This window comes from Amblyraja radiata, chromosome 30 (genome assembly GCF_010909765.2).
Source record: "Amblyraja radiata isolate CabotCenter1 chromosome 30, sAmbRad1.1.pri, whole genome shotgun sequence".
Classification (NCBI taxonomy): Eukaryota; Metazoa; Chordata; class Chondrichthyes; order Rajiformes; family Rajidae; genus Amblyraja; species Amblyraja radiata.
The window spans coordinates 23,783,616-23,800,933 of NC_045985.1; the positions used below are offsets into that span (position 1 = coordinate 23,783,616).

The following is a 17,318-nucleotide window of genomic DNA, read 5'->3' on the forward strand; positions in this document are numbered from 1 at the left end:
TGAATTTTCATGAAATAAACAAGCAAATGGTTTTTGTTGTGCATGGGTTTATGAAAATATTATGAAAATTAGCGAGTGTTAGGAGGCCCTACAGCACTTGCAGCGCCAGAGACCCAGGTTTTTGTTACAAGCCCCCTTGAAACAAACGCTAGCCTTGCGTTTGTCTTTCTGCTGACTGGAGAGCACGCAACAAACGCTTTTCACTGCACTTTGGTACACGTGACAATAAGCTAAATGGAACTGAACTGAAAATTGTAGATGCTGGAATTTTGAAACAAAAGCAGAAGATGGTAATACTCAGCTAGTCAGTGACGCCTGTTTGGTTTCCAAATTTGAGGAAGGACATTCTAGCTATAGGGGGGTTGCACGTAAGGTCACTGGGTCATAGGGGTTGCCGCTCAATCCATCTGGAGGACATCCGTCACTTCCGGTATATGTTATTAATGCAAGAAACGCGAACTTTCCTACCGGTTAAAAACCGCCAAAATTTTGAATTTTTGCGCTGAAAAAAATTGTGTAAGTCGGGGTAAGTGTGAGAGACATGGACCCAACTTTAGAATTCCAAACGTGAAGCGAAATGAAGGAATAGGGGAGCGAGAGCTGAAGGGACTACAGCAGCTAAAGTGCTTGGTAAACATTGGCCGTGCAGATATCAGAATTGAAAATATTGGGAATTATCGCGTTTGCTCACTGCATTTCATCAACAGTAAGGCATTATTTGTGTTTTTTCTTGATTCCTTTGGTATCTAAAAAGTCTCAGAAGTGATAAATCTGGCTGTAAATTTTTCTTCAGATGCGTTTTCATTTTGTATGTAAAAACCCACTTGAGAACCATGGGCGATTTAAAAAATTTACAGCCAGATTTATCACTTCTGAAACTTTTTAGACGCCAAAGGAATCAAGAAAAAACACAAATAATGCCTTAGTTGATGAAATGCAGTGAGCAAACGGCCAATGTTCGCCAAGCACTCTGGCTGTTGTTGTCCCTTCAGCTCTCGCTTCTATCTACCATCATTTCTCCTCACTTTTGGAATTCTGAAGTAGGCTAAATATCTCTCACGCTTATCCCGATTTCCATAATTATTTACAGCGCAAAAATTGACAATTTCAGCGGGTTTTAACGGGCCCGCTACGCTGGAAACAATGGTAAGTGCCTACCTGCAGTTCATCGCGTGTACTCCACTTGGAGTAGCGTAGCAACAGTACGGGTCATGGGTCGTGACCCGACTGCCGTGAAACCTCCCTATTGAGGGAGTGCAGCATAGGTTTACTAGGTTAATTCCCAGGATGGCAGGACCGTCATATGTTGATAGAATGGAGCGGCTGGGCTTGTATACTCTGGAATTTAGGATGATGGGGGTCTTATTGAAACATATAAGGTTATTAAGGGATTGGACACGCTGAAGGCAGGAAACATGTTCCCGATGTTGGGGGAGTCCAGGACCAGGGGTCACAGTTTAAGAATAAGGGGTAAGCCATTTAGAATGGAGATGAGGGAAATCGTTTTCACCCAGAGAGTTGTGAGTCTGTGGAATTCTCTGCCACAGAGGGCGGTGGAGGCAGGTTCTCTGGATGCTTTCAAGAGAGCTAGATAGGGCTCTTAAAAATAGTGGAGTCAGGGGATATGGGGCGAAGGCAGGAATGGGGTACTGATTGGGGATGATCAGCCATGATCACATTGAATGGCGGTGCAGGCTCGAAGGGCCGAATGGCCTACTCCTGCACCTGTTGTCTATTGTCTATTGATTGATGCATGGTAGGGAGAGGATAATGCTATGAAACAAAAGATAGTGTTAATGTGCGGGGATCGCTGGTCGGCACAGACTCGGTGGGCCAAAGGGCCTGTTTCCGCACTATAAATAAACTAAAACGCACGACATAAGGTGGAAACAAAAGACTGCAGATGCTGGTTTATACCAAAGTTACACACAAAGTGATGGAGTAACCCAGCGAGTCAGGCGGCATCTCTGAGGAAAAAGGTGGCCGACATTTTGAGTCGAACTGAAGAAGGGTCCCGACCAGAAACGTCGCCCATCCTTTTTCTCCAGAGATGCTGCCTGACCCGCTGAATTATTCCTGCACTTTGTGTCCATCTTTAGAGGACACAAAGTCTTGATGAGAAAGTCTCTTTCTTGCCATAGAGGGAGTACAGCGAAGGTTCACCAGACTGATTCCTGGGTTGTCAGGACTTTCATATGAAGAAAGACTGGATAGACTCGGCTTGTACTCGCTAGAATTTAGAAGATTGAGGGGGGATCTTATAGAAACTTACAAAATTCTTCGGGGGGTTGGACAGGCTAGATGCAGGAAGATTGTTCCCGATGTTGGGGAAGTCCAGTACAAGGGGTCACAGTTTAAGGATAAGGGGGAAATCCTTTAGGACCGAGATGAGGAAAACATTTTTTACACAGAGTGGTGAATCTGTGGAATTCTCTGCCACAGAAGGTAGTTGAGGCCAGTTCATTGGCTATATTTAAGAGGGAGTTAGATGTGGCCCTTGTGGCTAAAGAGATCAGGGGGTATGGAGAGAAGGCAGGTGTGGGATACTGAGTTGGATGATCAGCCATGATCATATTGAATGGCGGTGCAGGCTCGAAGGGCCGAATGGCCTACTCCTGCACCTATTTTCTATGTTTTTATCTTTACATATTTAGACATGACATACTGGACTAACTCAGTGGTTCAGGCAGCATCTGTGGAGAACATGGACAGGTGACGTTTCTAGTCGGGACCCTTCTTCAGTGGAGTTTCTCCAGCACTTCTGTCAGCCTCTGTGCCCTTGCAGGTTTTAAATTGATAATTGTTTTCAAGAGAGGGTTAGATTTATCTCTCAGGGCTAACAGAATCAAGGGATATGGGGGAGAAAGCAGGAACGGGGTACTGATTGTGGATGATCAGCCATGATCATATTGAATGGCGGTGCTGGCTCGAAGGGCCGAATGGCCTAATCCTGCACCTGTTTTCCATGTTTCTGTTTCTATGTAATACGGACAGGTGACGTTTTGGGTCGGGACCCTTCTTCAGACCCGGTCCTGACCCAAAACGTCACCTATCCATGTTATCCAGAGATGCTGCCAGACCCTCTGAGTTAGTCCAGCGTTTTGTGTCTACCTTCAGTATAAACCAGCATTTGCAGGTCATTTTTAGTACAATGACCACTGGATTTTGTTGACATATGGATATGAACAGTTTTGTAGTTGTTAGTTAGTCAAGTCAAGTCACATTTATTTATATAGCACATTTAAATAACAACTCTCGTTGGCCAAAGTGCTTTACATTTGTTATAAGAATAGTATAAACAAACAAATTACATACATATAAATGTAGCCCTCGCTCAGTGGACGTCAGGAAAGGCTTGGGAGTATAGATAAGTCTTTAGTCTTGACTTAAAGGAGTCGATGGAGGGGGCAGTTCTGATGGGAAGGGGGATGCTGCTGTTCCACAGTCTAGGGGCTGCAACCGCAAAGGCACGGTCACCCCTAAGCTTATGCCTAGACCGTGGGATATTCAGCAACCCCAAGTCGGCCGATCTGAGGGGCCTGGAGGTGGAGTGGTGGGTGAGAAGACTTTTTATGTAGGTGGGGGCAAGCCCATTGAGGGCTTTGTAGACGTGGAGGAGGGTCTTGAAATGTATACGGAACCGCACAGGGAGCCAGTGGAGAGAGGCCAGGATCGGGGTGATGTGGTCCCTTTTTCGGGTGCCCGTCAGGAGTCTCGCACACTGCGGCGTTTTGGACCAGTTGCAGGCGGGACAGGGAAGATTGGCTGATGCCAGTATAAAGAGAGTTGCAGTAATCTAGGCGGGAGGAGATGAATGTGTGGATGATCTTTTCCAGGTCATCAAACTGGAGGAATTGTTTTATTTTAGCTATCGTCCGAAGCTGAAAGAAACTAGCTTTTACCACGACATTGATTTGTTTGTCAAATTTCAGTGCTGAGTCAAATATCACGCCAAGGTTTTTGACGTGAGGTTTGAGTCATGGGGTAAGGCTTCCAAGGCTGCCTGCTATCATTTTGATTGAGTCCGAGGGGCCGAGAAGGATGACCTCAGACTTACTCTCGTTTAGTTGGAGGAAGTTCTGGGCCATCCAACATTTTATATCCTCGAGGCAGTGGGTAAGGTTAAGCAGATTTGATTGGTTTTTGGGCTTCAGGGGGAGATAGAGTTGGGTATCGTCTACGTAGCAATGGAAGGAAATGCCGTGCCTTTCAATGACTTGGCCTAAGGGGATCATATACAGGGGGAAGAGAATGGGGCCAAGGATGGAACCTTGTGGAACCCCACAGCAGAGATTAGCTGGGGAGGAGAATGAGTTGCCTAGTTAATGCTGAACAATGAAATGCTGCTACCAAAATAGTGAAGTTATAGTGAAGAATAGTGAATAGTTACAGATCAGAGGAACTCTTGAATATTTTTACTGATCTTAATCTTGGACAGAATCCAACTTGCTTACTAAGCTACAATCAAAATATTGAAATTCCCAAGCAAAGAAAAACAATTTCGGAGAGGAACTCAGTGGGAGAGGCAGATTCTTAGACTTCCTATGGGCCCTATACAAGGCCAGCACATCCTTCCTCGGATATGGTGCCACGGAACAGCTCACAATACTCCAAATGCAGCCTTATAAACCTTTGGCATTTTATCCTTGCTTTTGTATTCTAGTGTTCTCAAAATGAACGCTAACAATGCATTGGCTCTAATTAGTAATCAGATTAAAAAGATCTAGCCTGAGTATTGGCTGTAGAAGTCGGGAGGTCATGTTGCAGTTGTATCAGATGTTGGTGAGGCCGCATTTAGAGTCTTGAGTTCAGTTCTGGGCACCGTGTTATAGGAAAGATATTGTCAAGCTGGAAAGGGTTCAGGGGAGATTTACGAGGCCATTCGGTCCTTCGAGCCTGCACCGCCATTCAATATGATCATGCCTGATCATCCAACTCAGTATCCCATACCTGCCTTCTCTCCATACCCCCTGATCCCTTTAGCCATAAGGGCCACATCTAACTCCCTCTTAAATATAGCCAATGAACTGGCCTCAACTACCTTCTGTGGCAGAGAATTCCACAGATTCAACACTCTCTGTGTGAATTTTTTTTTCTCATCTCGGTCCTAAAAGACTTCCCCCTTATCCTTAAAGTGTGTGATCCCTTGTTCTGGACTTCCCCAACATCGGGAACAATCTTCCTGCATCCAGCCTGTCCAACCCCTTAAGAATTTTGTAAGTTTCTATAAGATCCCCCCTCAATCTTCTAAATTCTAGCGAGTACAAGCCGAGTCTATCCAGTCTTTCTTCATATGAAAGTCCTGACATCCCAGGAATCAGTCTGGTGAACCTTCTCTGTACTCCTTCTATGGCAAGAATGTCCTTCCACAGATTAGGAGACCAAAACTGTACGCAATACTCCAGGTGTGGTCTCACCAAGACCCTGTACAACTGCAGTAGAACCTCCCTGCTCCTATACTCAAATCCTTTTGCTATTAATGTGGCTCGAGGGGCCAAATGGCCTACTCCTGCACTTATTTTCTATGTCAAGAATGTCTAGAGGGATAGGTTGAGCAGGCTGGAACTCCATTCATTGGAGCACAGGAGGATGAGGGATGATCTTACACTTGTGTGTATATAATCATGAGAGGAATAGATTGGGTAGATGCACAGAGTCTCTTGCCCAGAGTAGGGGAATCGAGGACCAGAGGACATAGGTTTAAGGTGAAGGGAAAATGATTTAATAGGAATCTGAGGGGTGACTTTTTCACACAAAGGGTGGTGGGTGTATGGAATGAGCTGCTGGATAAGATAGTTGAGGCTGGGACTATCCCAACGTTTAAGAAACAGTTCGATAAGTACATGGATAAGACAAGTTTGGAGGGATATGGACCAAACACAGGCAGGTGGGACTAGTGTAGGTGGGTCATGTTGGTAGGTGTGGGAAGTTGGGACGAAGGGCATGTTTCCACACTGTATCGCTCAATGGCGATGTCTCTATGAAATCAGATAGCCTTTTTTTCTCAATCTAATAACAGCATATCAAGTTTTTTATTGCAGATTTATTAGTTTTCAAACCACTATGCCTGGCCAGTACAAATGTCGGCACTTTCCTCATCTGTGTGTAGTTTGTGATACCATAATAACTGCATTCAAATCACGATGCAACAAATAGCTCTTTTTTTCACTGACTAATGTAAACCTTTGTTCAAATGCACAAGGAGGTTCCACACAAAACTGGTAATTCTAGGTACATGTTTTTGCATGCAGAGAATTCAGACTGTGGTATGAGGAAATTGTTAGCTTTGTTTAGCTTAACGATACAGCGTGGAAACAGGCCCTTTGGCACACTGACCCCGTGCCGACCAGCGATCCACGCACACTATCACTATCCTACACACACTAGGGACAATTTTACATTAAACCAAACCAATTAACCTACGTCTACAGTTTACAGTCTAATATATTGTCACGTGTACTGAGGTACAGTGAAAAGCTTTGGAGTGTGGAAGGAAACCGAAGCACTCACAGAAAACCCATGCAGGTCATGGGGGAAACGTGCAAACTCCATACAGACAGCACCTACGATGAGCGTTTGTTGGCACTGGGTCTGTACTCGCTGGAGTTTATCAGAATGAGAGGGGACCTCATTGAAACGTACCGAATAGTGAAAGGCTTGGATAGAGTGGATGTGGAGAGGATGTTTTCTCTAATGGGAGAGTCTAGGCCTAGAAGTCACAGCCTCAGAATTGAAGGACATTCAAGTTCAAGTGAGTTTATTGTCATGTGTCCCTGTATAGGACAATGAAATTCTTGCTTTGCTTCAGCACAACAGAACATAGTAGACATTTACTACAAAACAGATAAATGTGTCCATATACCATAATATAAATATATACACACATGAATAAATAAACTGATAAAGTGCAAATAACAGATAATGGGTTATTAATAATCAGAGTTTTGTCCGAGCCAGGTTTAATAGCCTGATGGCTGTGGGGAAGTAGCTATTCCTGAACCTGGTTATTGCAGTCTTCAGGCTCCTGTACCTTCTACCTGAAGGTAGCGGGGAGATGAGTGTGTGGCCAGGATGGTGTGGGTCCTTGATGATACTGCCAGCCTTTAGGAAGGAGATGAGGAGAAATGTCTTTAGTCAGAGGGTGGTGAAACTGTGGAATTCTTTGCCACAGAAGGCTGTGGAGGCCAAGTGAGTGGATATATTTAAGGCAGAGATAGATAGATTCTTGATTAGAATGGGTGTCAGGAGTCATGGGGAGAAGGCAGGAGAATGGGGTTAGGAGGGAGAGATAGATCAGCCACAATTGTTTAAGAAGGAACTGCAGATGCTGGAAAATCGAAGGTACACAAAAATGCTGGAGAAACTCAGCGGGTGCAGCAGCATCTATGGAGCGAAGGAAATAAGCAACGTTTCGGGCCGAAACCCTTCTTCAAACTCGGCCACGATTGAATGGCGGGGTAGATATGATGGGCTGAATGGCCTAATTCTGCTCCTATCACTTATGACCTGATGACTCGTGTTTGTCTTCTGTATGAGCCTGTATCTGCATTTCTATGTTTTTACAACTTGTCATGTGGTCTGGTCCACAGATACGAAACACAAGCAGCAAATGAAAACAAAGCAAGAGGTACGAAATGAACAGCAAGACTGTGTGAGTAACAGCAGTAAAGGGAAAGTAGAAACATTGGCATTAGTCCAAGTTATGCAATGGGGAATCACAACTGTGGTTAGAGAATGTGGTACTGTGGCGCAGTGGTAAAGTTGCAGCCTCACGGGATCGATCCCGACTACGGGTGCTGTCTGTGTGGAGTTTGGACATAGATTCATAGAGTCATAGAGTGATACAGTGTGGAAACAGGCCCAACTTGCCCACACCGGCCAACATGTCCCAGCTACACTAGTCATAGAGTGATACAGTGTGGAAACAGGCCCAACTTGCCCACACCGGCCAACATGTCCCAGCTACACTAGTCATAGAGTGATACAGTGGACACAGGCCCGACTTGCCCACACCGGCCAACATGTCCCAGCTACACTAGTCATAGAGTGATACAGTGGACACAGGCCCAACTTGCCCACACCGGCCAACATGTCCCAGCTACACTAGTCCCACCTGCCTGTGTTTGGCACATATCCCTCCAAACCTGTCCTATCCATGTACCTGTCTAATTGATTCTTAAATGTTGGGATAATCCCAGCCTCAACTACCTCCTCTGGCAGCTTGTTCCATACACCCACCACCCTTTGTGTGAAAAGGTTGCCCCTCAGATTCCTATTAAATCTTTTTCCTTTCACCTTAAACCTATGTCGTCTGGTCCTTGATTCCCCTACTCTGGGCAAGAGACTCTACCCGATCTATTCCTCTCATGATTTTGTACACCTCTATAAGATCACCCCCTCATCCTCCTGCGCTCCAAGCCTACTCAACCTCTCTCTATAGCTCAAACCCTCTAGTCCTGGCAACATCCTTGTAAATCTTCACTGTACCCTTTCCAGTTTGGCAAATATATACTTGTATAGGGCTCTGATGAGACCACACCTGGAGTATTGTGTACAGTTTTGGTCTCCTAATTTGAGGAAGGACATCCTTGTGATTGAGGCAGTGCAGCGTAGGTTCACGAGATTGATCCCTGGGATGGCGGGACTGTCATGTGAGGAAAGATTGAAAAGACTAGGCTTGTATTCACTGGAGTTTAGATGGATGAGGGGGATCTTATAGAAACATATAAAATTATAAAAGGACTGGACAACCTAGATGCAGGAAAAATGTTCCCAATGTTGGGCGAGTCCAGAACCAGGGGCCACAGTCTTAGAATAAAGAGGAGGTCATTTAAGACTGTGGTGAGAAAAAACCTTTTCTCCCAGAGATTTGTGAGTTTGTGGAATTCCCTGCCACAGAGGGCAGTGGAGGCCAAATCACTGGATGGATTTAAGAGAGAGTTAGATAGAGCTCTAGGGGCTAGTGGAGTCAAGGGATATGGGGAGAAGGCAGGCACGGGTTATTGATAGGGGACGATCAGCCATGATCAAAATGAATGGCGGTGCTAGCCGAATGGCCTCCTCCTGCACCTATTTTCTATGTTTCTATGACAACATCTTTCCTACAAAATGGCGGGCAGAACAGTACACGATACTCTGTACGTTGTACATGGATAGGTCAGGTTTGGAGGGATATGAGCCAAATGCAGACAGGTGGGACTATTGGGCCGGTGTGGGCCGGTGTGGGCAAGTTGGCTACAACGAGCCAGTTTCCACACTGTAAAAGTCAACTCCATAAACCTTGTGACACACACTTAGTCATTTGCTCTAAAATTTAGTTCAAATCCCCTTAAGGGCGGCCACGGTGTCGCAGCGGTAGTGTTGCTGCCTTACAACGCTTGCAGCGCTGGAGACCTGGGTTCCATCCCGACTACGGGTGCTGTCTGTACGGAGTTTGCACGTTCACCGCATGACCTGCGTGGGTTTTCACCGAGATCTTCTGTTTCCTCCCACACTCCAAAGACGTACAGGTATGTAGGTTAATTGGCTTGGTGTAAGTACAAATTAGAAACATAGAAACATAGACAATAGGTGCAGGAGTAGGCCATTCGGCCCTTCGAGCCCGCACCGCCATTCAATATGATCATGGCTGATCATCCAACTCAGTATCCCATCCCTGCCTTCTCTCCAAACCCCCTGATCCCTTTAGCCACAAGAGCCACATCTCACTCCCTCTTAAATATAGCCAATGGGATGGCACAATGGCAGGGATGACAGATGGCACAATGGGCTAAGTGTTCGGCTGGCAACCGGAAGGTAGCTGGTTCGAATCCCGCTTGGAGTGCATACTGTCGTTGTGTCCTTGGGCAAGACACTTCACCCACCTTTGCCTGTGTGTGTGGATGTAATTATGTGAAGCACTTTGGGGTCAATGCAAGTTGACTAAAAATGTGCTATATATAAATAAAGAAATTTAATGAACTGGCCTCAACTACCTTCTGTGGCAGAGAATTCCACAGATTCACCACTCTCTGTGTAAAAAATGATTTTCTCATCTCGGTCCTAAAAGATTTCCCTCTTATCCTTAAACTGTGACCCCTAGTTCGGGACTTCCCCAACATCGGGAATAATCTTCCTGCATCTAGCCCGTCCAACCCCTTAAGAATTTTGTAAGTTTCTATAAGATCCCCCCTCAATCTTCTGAATTCCAGCGAGTACAAGCCGAGTCTATCCAGTCTTTCTTCATATGAAAGTCCTGCCATCCCAGGAATCAGTCTGGTGAACCTTCTCTGTACTCCCTCTATGGCAAGAATGTCTTTCCTCAGATTAGGAGACCAAAACTGTACGCAAATTGTGTGTGTGTTTAGGATAGCGTTAGTGTGCAGGGTTCACTGGTCGGTGCGGACTCGGTGGGCCGAAGGGCCTGTTTCCGCGCTGTATCTCTAAACTAAACTAAACTAAATGACTCGGACAGAATTCCCCCTTAAATGGGCCCCATGATTAATATTGTGATGCTATTTTTATCTCCTTTTCATAGCCAGACATTCTTTATGCTGGAATGTGGACGTTCCTGTTCAGCGATTTTTCCATCATGTTTTCCCCGTAGCAATCATGTCCCATCTGTTAATTAACGCCATCAGTTCAATTGAATAGTTTAGAGATACAGTGCGGAAACAGGCCCTTCGGCTCCCCGGGTCCGTGCTGACCAGCGACCCCCACACATTATCACTATCCTACACACAGCGGTACAGCGGTAGAGTTGCCACCTTACAACGCTTGCAGCGCTGGAGACCCCGGTTCAATCCTGACCACGGGCGCTGTCTGTACGGAGTTTGTACGTTCTCCACGTGACCTGCGTGGTTTTTTTTCCGAGATCTTCGGTTTCCTCCCACACTTTATTCTTTATTCTTTATTCTTTGGAGCGCAGAAGGTTAAGGAGGGACTTGATAGAGGTCTTTAAATTGATGAGAGGGATAGACAGAGTTGACGTGGATAAGCTTTTCCCACTGAGAGTAGGGAAGATTCAAACAAGAGGACATGACTTGAGAATTAAGGGACAGAAGTTTAGGGGTAACATGAGGGGGAACTTCTTTACTCAGAGAGTGGTAGCTGTGTGGAATGAGCTTCCAGTGGAAGTGGTGGAGGCAGGTTCGATTTTATCATTTAAAAATAAATTGGATAGGTATATGGACGGGAAAGGAATGGAGGGTTATGGTCTGAGTGCAGGTAGATGGGACTAGGGGAGAATAAGTGTTCGGCACGGACTAGAAGGGCCAAGATGGCCTGTTTCCGTGCTGTAATTGTTATATGGTTATATGGTTATAAGGTTATACAAAGACGTACAGGTGTGTGGGTTAATTGGCTTGGTGTATGTGCAAATTGTCCCTAGTGTGTGTGTAGGATAGTGTTAACATGCGGGGGTTGTTGGTCGGCGCGGACTCGGTCGGTCGAAGGGCCTGTTTCAGTGCTGTATCTCTAAACTAAACTAAACTAAACTAAACTAAACTAATCTCTGGGGACAATTTATATTTATACCAAGCCAACCAATCCACAAACCTGCACGTCTTTGGAGTGTGGGAGGAAACCGGAGCACCCGGAGAAAACCCACGCAGGTCACAGGGAGGATGTACAAACTCCGTATAGACAGCACCCAGAGTCAGGATCGAACTCGGGTCTCTGGCGCTGTGAGGCAGCAACTCTACCGCTGCGCCCCTATAATGTACTGTTGTGTGAGACAACTTTGCCACCTCCACCTTCAATGTGTCCGGGGTAATGAGGAGAAGGCAGGAGAATGAGGTTCGGAGAGAAAGAAAGATCAGCCATAATTGAATGGCGGAGTAGACCTGATGGATGCAATCCCTGCATTAAAGGGGAGTCCAGAACCAGAGGCCACACAGTTTAAGAATAAGGGGTAAGCCATTTAGAACGGAGACGAGAAAACACTTTGTGAGTGTGTGGAATTCTCTGCCTCAGAGGGCGGTGGAGGCCGGTTCTCTGGATACTTTCAAGAGAGAGCTAGATAGGGCTCTTAAAGATAGCGGAGTCGGGTTATGGGGAGAAGGCAGAAACGGGGTACTGATTGGGGATGATCAGCCATGATCACATTGAATGCCGGTGCTGGCTCGAAGGGTCGAATGGCCTACTCCTGGACCTATTGTCTATTATCTTTTGTCTATTAAAATAGATGCAATTAAAGATTGTGTCCCTCCCATGTCTATCGTCAAAATAAACTGACTCATCTGACATTTCCATTAGTGTTTCCTTGTTCCTTCTCCTCCCCATCATTACACTCCTACTCTGCAATCCCAACGATTCCAGTTTCAATCACGGATTCCAATTCTTTGGAACTTGTTTATTAATTCATATTTTGTAATCATAAATTAGAAAGTAGCATAATCTTAAGAAAGATTATAAGAAAGGGGCGGCAGGGTGGCGCAGCGGTAGAGTTGCTGCCTCACAGCGCCACAGACCCGGGTTCGATCCTGACTATGGGTGCTGTCTGTACGGAGTTTGCACGTTCTCCCTGTGACCTGCGTGGGTTTTCTCCAGGGTGCTCCGGTTTCCTCCCACACTCCAAAGACGTGCAGGTTTTTAGGTTAATTGCTTTTGGTGAAATTGTGAATTGTCCCTAGTCAGAGTGATACAGTGTGGAAACAGGCCCTTCGGCCCAACTTGCCCACACCGGCCAACATGTCCCAGCTACACCTGCCTGCATTTGGCCCATATTCCTCCAAAATTATCCTAAACATGTACCTGTCAAACTGTTTCTTGAACGTTGGGATAGTCCCTGCCTCAACTACCTCCCCTGGCAGCTTGTTCCATACACTTAGAAACATAGAAACATAGAAAATAGGTGCAGGAGTAGGCCATCGGCACTTCGAGCCTGCACCACCATTCAATATGATCATGGCTGATCATCCAACTCAGTATCCTGTATCTGCCTTCTCTCCATACCCCCTGATCCCTTTAGCCACAAGAGCCACATCTAACTCCCTCTTAAATATAGCCAATGAACTGGCCTGAACTACCTTCTGTGGCAGAGAATTCCAGAGATTCACCACTCTCTGTGTGAAAAATGTTTTTCTCATCTCGGTCCTAAAAGATTTCCCCCTTATCCTTAAACTGTGACCCCTTGTTCTGGACTTCCCCAACATCGGGAATAATCTTCCTGCATCTAGCCTGTCCAACCCCTTAAGTATTTTGTAAGTTTCTATAAGATCTCCCCTCAATCTTCTAAATTCTAGTGAGTATAAACCGAGTCTATCCAGTCTTTCTTCATATGAAAGTCCTGCCATCCCAGGAATCAGTCTGGTGAACCTTCTCTGTACTCCCTCTATGGCAAGAATGTCTTTCCTCAGATTAGGATTTTCTCCGGGTGCTTAAACGTTGGGATATTCCCTGCCTCAACTACCTCCCCTGGCAGCTTTTCCATACACTTGTGTGAAAGGATGTGGAAAAGTGTGTAGGATAGTGTTAGTGTGCGGGGATCGCTGGTCGGCACGGACTCATACGGATGAGAAATGTAATTGAACTAAACATGGTTATTTTATTTTAAGGCCATACCACTGAATGAAATGCAAGATCAAGGCGTGGGAATCTCAAGGTATGTGTTGACAGTACTGATGCCAAATTACGTGGCAGCATCTCTGAAGAAGGGTTTCAGCCCGAGACGAAACTATTTCCTTCGCTCCATAGATGCTGCTGCACCCGCTGAGTTTCTCCAGCAATTTTATCTACCTTTGATTTTCCAGCATCTGCAGTTCCTTCTTGAACATGAATGATGCCAAATTATGATGCTTTGGCGAAACAAGGAACTGCAGATGCTGCTTTACAAAAAAGGACACAAAGTGCCGGAGTAACTCAGCGGGTCAGGCAGCATCTCTGGAGAACATGGATAGGATCAGAGAGTCATGGAGTGTGGAGACGGGTCCTTCGGCCTAACTTGCCCATGCCGACTTAGATGTCCCATCTGCACTCGTCCCAGATTCTCAATTAGTAATGTGAAAATGGTTTTCTCATTTCGGTCCTAAATGATTTCCCCCTTATCCTTAAACTGTGACCCCTTGTTCTGGACTTCCCCAACATCGGGAACAATCTTCTTGCATCTAGCCTGTTCAACCCATTACGAATGTTGTAGAGATCATCCCTAATCAGTACCCCGTTCCTGCCTTCACCCCATATCCCCTGACTCCGCTATCTTTAAGAGCCCTATCTAGCTCTCTCTTGAAAGTACCCAGAAAACCGGCCTCCACCGCCCTCTATGGCAGAGAATTCCACAGACTCACAACTCTCTGTGAGAAAAAGTGTTTCTCCTCACCTCCGTTCTAAATGGCTCACCCCTTATTCTTAAAATGTAGACCCTGGTTCTGGACTCCCCCAACATCGGGAACATGTTTCCTGCCTCTAGCGTGTCCAAACCCTTAATGGTCTTATATGTTTGAATAAGATCACCTCTCATTCTTCTAAACTCCAGAGTGTACAAGCCCAGCCGTTCCATTCTCTCAGCATTTGACAGTCCCGCCATCCCAGGAATTAACCTTGTAAACCTACGCTGCACTCCCTCAATAGCAAGAATGTCCTTCCTCAAATTAGGGGCTGTTTGTTATGGGCTGTAAGTAATAATGTAATTGTTTTGTTGTCAGTACACATGCCAATATGCACTGTTGTCAGTAAACATGGTTGTGGGGGAGGGAGGGAGGGAAGAGATTTACAAATATTTTGAAGGTTTCCAAATGCATGTCCTTGAAAGTACCTTGCAAACGCTGCACAATTTCCAAGCTTGTTTGGACTTTAAAGATACAATGTAGAAACAGGTCCTCAAGCCCAACGAGTCCATCGATCGCCCCATACACTCGCACTATCCAACACACTAGGCCACAGCCCCAGAATGAAAGGAGGTCACGTTAGAAAGGAGATGAGGAGGAATTTCTTTAGTCAAGAGGGTGGTGAATGTATCCACTCGTGGGAGAGTCTAGGACCAGAGGGCACAGCCTCAGAATTAAAGGATGTTCCATGAGAAAGGAGATGAGGAGGAATTTCTTTAGTCAGAGGGTGGTGAACCTGTGGAATTTTTTGCCACAGAAGGCTGTGGAGACAATCAATGGATATTTTTAGGGCAGAGATTCTTGATTAGTACGGGTGTCAGGGGTTATGGGGAGAAGGCAGGGGAATGGGGTTACGAGGGAGAGATGGATCAGCCATGATTGAATGGCGGAGTAGACTTGATGGGCAGAATGGCCTAATTCTGCTGCTAGAACGTATGAACATGGACGAGGGACAATTTTTTAAACAGTTTTTACCATAAATTGTCCTACACACATTAGGGACAATTTACAATTTTTCCGAAGCCAATTAACCGACAATCCTGTGCGTCTTTGGAGTGTGGGAGGAAACCGGAGCACCCGCAGAAAACCCACGCGGGTCACGTGGAGAACGTTCAAACTCCGTGCAGACAAAACACCGTAGTCAGGATCGAACTGGCTCTGCGAGGCAGAAACTCTACAACCAGACCACTGCGTGCAAATCAAAATTGTTTCTGCAATTTTTTTTAAATTCTGCTTTTGTCTTGTTTTTCTACAGTAATGTCGCAAATGGGGAGGAAATGCCTAGAGTGCAGGCATCCTGTTTACAAGATGGGATACTTTGAATGGAGTCAACGTAAACTTGTCCAAAAGCATTAACCCCGTGATGTCCGAGCATTTACCCCGTCAGACAGGGGAAACATTGCAACCATTCACAAAATAACCATGAGGGAGCTATTTGCTGTAAAATGTGCTGTAAATGTATTAATGGCGCTGTCTGTATTGGGCTTGCAAGCAATTGATGGGATGAGTGTCTTGCAGAGAATTGATGAAGTTAATCTAGTCCGGGACACGGCGCCAGAGGCCCGGGTTCGATCCCGACTACGGGTGCTGCCTGTGCAGAGTCCATCGATCGCCCCATACACTCACACTATACCTACACACTTGTGCGTTCTCCCCGTGGTTCTCCCCAGGATATCCAGTTTCCTCCCGCACTCCAAAGACGTACAGGTTTGTAGGTTAATTGGCTTCGGTAAAGTTGTAAATTGTCCCCAGTGTGTGTAGGATTGCATTAGTGTGCGGGGATCGATGGCCAGCATGGACTCCATGGGCCAAAGGGCCTGTTTCTTCCCTATATCCCTGCATTTCGTTGTCTACTGCAGTGATACCCAACCTGGGGCCATGGCAAATTTCAGGGGGGCCACAGGTTCAATGAAGGGGGCCACAGAGCTACCACCCGTTGCCTCCTAAATTTCAGTTCTAATAAATTTAAATCTATGTTGTTGAAATATATTTTTAATGTATGATTATAAATGGTTATTTTATTGAACCCACAAAATATTTTTGATGTTTGTGGAATAGAATAAAAGATAATATATGTGCTGAATAAGAGAATAGACACTGATATTTTTATGGAAGGTATTATAATATTGAAAGTTTTTTTTCTGCTAAAAATGTCAGGGAGGGGGGGTCACAGAAAAATTAAAAGATCCCAAGGGAGCCATGAGCTAAAAAAAGTTGTGAACCACTGGTCTAACTGCATTTCATTGTCTCTGTATTTGCACACTGCACAGTGACAATAACATTTGAATCTGAATCTGAAAACTAAAAACTAAATTAAAATTGATGGGGTCAATTTATTTAAAAATGCCGTTAACTGCTAGACAATGGGTCTGCTGAACACAATAGAAACATAGAAACATAGAAGATAAGTGCAGGAGTAGGCCATTCGGCCCTTCGAGCCTGCACCGCCATTCAATATGATCATGGCTGATCATCCAACTCAGTATCCCGTACCTGCCTTCTCTCCATACCCCCTGATCCCTTTAGCCACATCTAACTCCCTCTTAAATATAGCCAATGAACTGGCCTCAACTACCTTCTGTGGCAGAGAATTCCAGAGATTCACCACTCTCTGTGTGAAAAATGTTTTCCTAAAAGATTTCCCCCTTGTCCTTAAACTGTGACCCCTTGTTCTGGACTTCCCCAACATCGGGAACAATCTTCCTGCATCTACCCTTAAGAATTTTGTACGTTTCTATAAGATCCCCCCTCAATCTTGTAAATTCTAGCGAGTACAAATCGAGTCTATCCAGTCGTTCTTCATATGAAAGTCCTGACATCCCAGGAATCAGTCTGGTGAACCTTCTCTGTACTCCCTCTACGGCAAGAATGTCCTTCCTCAGATTAGGAGACCAAAACTGTACGCAATACTCCAGGTGTGGTCTCACCAAGACCCTGTACAACTGCAGTAGAACCTCCCTGCTCCTATACTCACATCTGCTCCTATACTACACTGCTCCTATACTCTAAATTACT

General features: G+C 45.5%; 1 long non-coding RNA gene across 1 annotated transcript; it reads left to right on the plus strand.

Annotated features, from left to right (window-relative positions):
* Positions 1-7,595: 7,595 nt before the first annotated feature.
* On the plus strand, positions 7,596-15,965 carry LOC116990000. The gene is made up of 3 exons (XR_004416382.1): positions 7,596-7,651; positions 13,536-13,582; positions 15,559-15,965. It is a non-coding gene; the product is annotated as an uncharacterized LOC116990000 (long non-coding RNA).
* Positions 15,966-17,318: the final 1,353 nt, after the last annotated feature.